At 46.1% G+C, this 4,530-nt stretch overlaps 1 non-coding gene across 1 annotated transcript; it reads left to right on the plus strand.

The window, feature by feature from the left end:
• The first annotated feature begins 4,176 nt into the window (after positions 1 to 4,176).
• On the plus strand, positions 4,177 to 4,284 carry LOC120687057. Its single transcript, XR_005680558.1, has one exon. It is a non-coding gene; the product is annotated as a small nucleolar RNA R71 (small nucleolar RNA).
• The last annotated feature ends 246 nt before the right edge of the window (positions 4,285 to 4,530 follow it).

Below are 4,530 nucleotides of genomic sequence, written 5' to 3' on the forward strand. Positions count from 1 at the left end.
CATGAGACTTTAAGAAAGATCGATTGGCTACATCCTGAGACATACAAAGTGAATCTAGTCAGATATGAACAACTACTCGACAAAGACAAATAGTGGCAGAAGACTCACCTTGGTGAATTTAAAGCTCCACTGCATACAATCGGCAAGTTTCTTCATGTTGTCTAGAGACAACAGCGGATCATCAAACAGTTCCTTTCCCAGCTCTTCTTGGGCTGACTGAGGCATAGACTGGAATGGTACTAGTCGAACGGAAGGACCTTTTGACCCTTCTGCTCCACTACTCCCAGATCCACCAGCTTTGGAAGCTCCTTCAGCAACCGCAGGAGTATCAGATGTTTCAGGGCTTGGCTCGCTTGGTTTCTCAGCTGTGTCTGCACTCGGGAAACTGGCAGTCGGGTTCTCGATCAATCCAATTATAGGAGAATCGGGGGCTGATCGAATAGTTTCTTCCGAACCACTCGACACCCAGTTCCAGAAGTCTTGGACCTGATCTTTTTCATGTACTGAAAGATGTTGGACCCTAGCCAAGCAAGATTCTAAATAAGAAAGCTGAGGGAAACGGGATACAATCAACAAAATGTTATATACTTACTAGTGGCATCAAGACGAGGAACTTTCCTCTGCAATATTGATCCGGGAGCTACCTTCCGTTTCTTGCTGTCATCAGAATCAGCATTTGCAGAAGGTGGAGGCATATAATACCAGGATTTATAATTCTTCTGCAGAAAGAAGCCAATACTTAGTCAGAAGATCAAAAATATTTAACTATAAGTACTCAACATGGTATCCAAAGCACGTACCTAGGCATTCTCGGGAGGATTTTGTGCTGAGAAGAGTGTTGGAAGGGTCAAAGACTTGTCGAAGTTATTGAGTATCTTGCAGCATCTCTTTATTACTTCAGACTGCGTCAATGGTTCTGAGGACATCCTAGTGGGATCCTGTGTACCTTCATATCTAAAGGTAGGATGCTTTCGCAGTTGCAGAGGCTGCGTCCTGCGACTGATAAACGAGAAGACCACATGATCTCCAGTGACTCCCTTTTTCTTAATAATGGCAATCGCACGAAGAATGGCTTCAACTTGCTTGCCACCAGGTCCTCTACTCGACCAGCTCTCCTAGACTTGGGGGGCACCAGCAGTCCTTTCTGGAAGTGGGGATTTGAAGTTCCCAACATGGAACCAGTATTTCTTCCATTCAGCTCCCTGACCTGATGGATCATAAGCCGAGTACTCGTCTCGGTTCTCAGAACAGAGTACCAATTCACATCCCCTGACGACAGCGGGATTGACGGCATTAGGGATTGCAACATGGAAGAAGAAATGTTGGAAAAGATGGAAATGGGGGAGAAGTCCAAGGAATGCCTCACAGAAATGAGTGAAAATTGAAAGATGCAAGATGGATTGGGGAGTGAGATGGTGTAACTGAATTCCCCAAAACTAAAGAAGTCTATAGAAAAATTCTGACACAGGAAGAGTGAGACCACGTTATTCAAAATCGTGAAACATAACGGTCTCCAGAGTACCTTCCATAGGGTAATCTTCTTCTTCACCAGTGTGCCATTGGCTTACGCCTTGCTCTTGGAGGAGACCCATATTCTCCAACTCTCGGACCAGTGATTCAGACATCTTGCTTTTACGCCAACCTGTAGACATATTGGCGACAGTTCCTTCCTCAACTTTGGATTTGTTCTTCCTAGGGGCCATCTCAAAGTCACGAGTTTTGGCTCGGGGGCTACGTGAGGGGCTTTTGGATTTTGACTGAGAAGAGGCAAATGTGAAATCTAAGTTTCACGGCGGCCAGGAGTTCAAGAGGTGAAACCCTTGGAAGTTTTCAACTGGCTTTATACGGTCTTCAGGGGCAATTTTGTGAATATTTGGGATGCCAACGAATTCTCTCCTTCTCAGGGAAGTTTTCAGTTATTGCCATGAGTTTACATTGATTCTTAAATCTAAATGAAGGGATTTAAATTCAAGACTCAGGGGCTGCGGAATATATGTATCAGAGATTTGTTTTTCAAATTTTTTGAACAATAAAGAAGAAGAAAAAAACTGAAGTGACCCTCAGCCTGATTCTACGATTCAACATAAGGCTCGGGGGCTACTCCATATGGAGCGCGAGTACTTCGCGCACCATATATGATCGAGATTTTGGGGCTTGAGCACCTCACACCCTCGAAGCAAATGGAAGTACTTGGAGGACTATCGACGTATCTGAAGGAAGAGTCAGAAGCAACCAGAAGGATGTTCTGACTACTTGAAGGACTCAAAAATGTCCAGCCAAGTACTCGACGCCTGCAGGACTGGGCTACGAAGAGCTCGGGGGCTTGTCAGACCCGGGGCAGCGGGACTGCTTACAGACATAGAATGTTCTAGAGTAAGGGATAGCTCATGGATGTACCTTACCTCTTTTGTAACTACCCGAATAGGCGTAGAACTAGCTGCAGTACAAGGAAACTACCCGATTGTGTTGTAGAAGGACTCCAACTGTACTCAGCTAGGACTTTCCATGTAACCCTGTCCCCCGGGATATATAAGGGCGGGCAGGGACCCCCTCGAAACACATCTACACCTAAGGCAATACAATCCACCACACAGGACGTAGGGTATTACGCAACTCGCGGCCTGAATCTCTCTAAATCTTTGTGTTCCTTGCACCATTGAGTTCCAGAGCCGTCGATCCCAACCTACAAACCCTACTGCTATGGGTATCCCTGAGCAGGCTTGGCGGTAAACATCAACAGGGGTCTTGGTGTCGACTTCCATGTCGAGAACGATGAAATCAACGGGAATGAAGAAATTCCTTATTTTAACCAGAATGTTCTCCGCAATCCATGCGGGATAGCGAACTGACTGATGCACTAGCTGCAAGCACATGGCAGGAGGAGCAAGCCATAAGTTTATCATAAACTACCTTGGCATGACGCTGATGCTTGCTCCCAGATCACAAAGAGCGTGTGTGAAGTGTTGGCTCCCGATTCAGCATGTGATTGTGGGGCATCCTGGATCCTTCTTCTTCTCCAGGAGAGGATTGAGTATAGATGCGCTACACTCTTCTGTCAGCTGCACGACCTCGGTAGTGGGAAAGGCCCTCTTGTTTCCAAGAATATCCTTGATATACTTGGCATATGTCGGAACCTACATAGCGTCTAGAATCGGTATGTTGACATAAAGCTACTTAATTACCTCGATGAACTTGCCAAATTGTTCGATGGCCACCGGCTTACTTACCCGTTTCGAAAATAGTATGGTAGTTGTATTGTGATACTCCTGTGAAGTTCTAGGGGGTTCCACAGTTGCTTCCTGGGCAGTAGTTGTGTTGGAATCCTCAGCCTCCTCTTGTTCTTTGTCTTCAGCGGAGGTATTGCTGGCGGTTACGGTCTTCCGCTAGGATCCTGCATCTTTTGGGAATGGTGGTTCCTGCGTGGACTTTCCAGCCCGCGTAGTTACCGCACTAACATTTTCCTTCGGGGGAACTTCTGGTTGTCCAGGCAGTTTTCCCATGATATTGTGAGGGCAAGTTGAGGCTAACTGAGCTACTTAAGTTTCTATAATCGTGTTAAAGCTCAGCTGATTTTTAATAACAGAGTTAAGCCCCACTAGTTGCACGACCATAGATTCCAAAATCTTGTCATTAGCAAGAAATTTCTTACTAATATTATCATGAATTTGCTTTTGGTCGTACACGAGGTCTTTTAACGTAGGCTGAAAGTTGTTATTAAAATTCGTGCCTTGCTATTGGCCGAAGGCGAGGTTGGGCTTGGAATTCCATCCCTGCTAAGGATGAAATCATGAATTGTTGGAATTGTTAGTTCCAACGAAACTCTCTTCCTCCTGAGTGAGCGGGCAAGAGTTGGTCGTATGTCCAGTTTCTCCACAAGTCTCACATGTCATGCGAGAATCCATAATCTGGTTAGCCTCCTGGTGTGGAGACTCCAGCCGCTTCATCAGATGGTCCATCTTGGCAGTGAGCATATCGACACTGTCGATCTGGTGAGTTCCCTTGTGGGGCTATTGCCTATCTCCCTTCCAACTCTAGTTGGAAGCAATCTTCTCTACCAACGCCTTCGCTCCAGTGACGTCAAGCGAGAGAAAAGAACTACCTAATGCTGCATCAATGTGATGCTGAGCTGGGATGTTTAGGCCATGGAAGAGACTCTAAATAATCAGTCATTCTTCCATGCCGTGGTGTGGGCATGCTGCGATTGTATTCCTGAAATCTCTCCCAGGCTTCCGGGATGTCTTCATCTAGGAGTTGCTGAAATTCGGAGATCTTGCTCCTGAGGGCATTTGTCTTGCCCACCGGGAAGTACTTGGTCAGGAATGCATTGTAGCAAACATCCCATGTGGTGAAGTCTTCTTTGTTGGTGTAGAACCACATCTTCCCTTCGCCGAGCAAAGAGAATGGGAATAGACGAAGACGAATACTACCCATCGTAGTTCCTCTGGGGTTGATGGTACTACTCACTTCCAGAAAAATTTGGAAGTGAGTGTTGGAATCCTTAGATGCCTTACCGCAGAATGGACTAGCTTG

This window comes from Panicum virgatum, chromosome 8N (assembly GCF_016808335.1).
Source record: "Panicum virgatum strain AP13 chromosome 8N, P.virgatum_v5, whole genome shotgun sequence".
In the NCBI taxonomy this organism is placed as follows: domain Eukaryota; kingdom Viridiplantae; phylum Streptophyta; class Magnoliopsida; order Poales; family Poaceae; genus Panicum; species Panicum virgatum.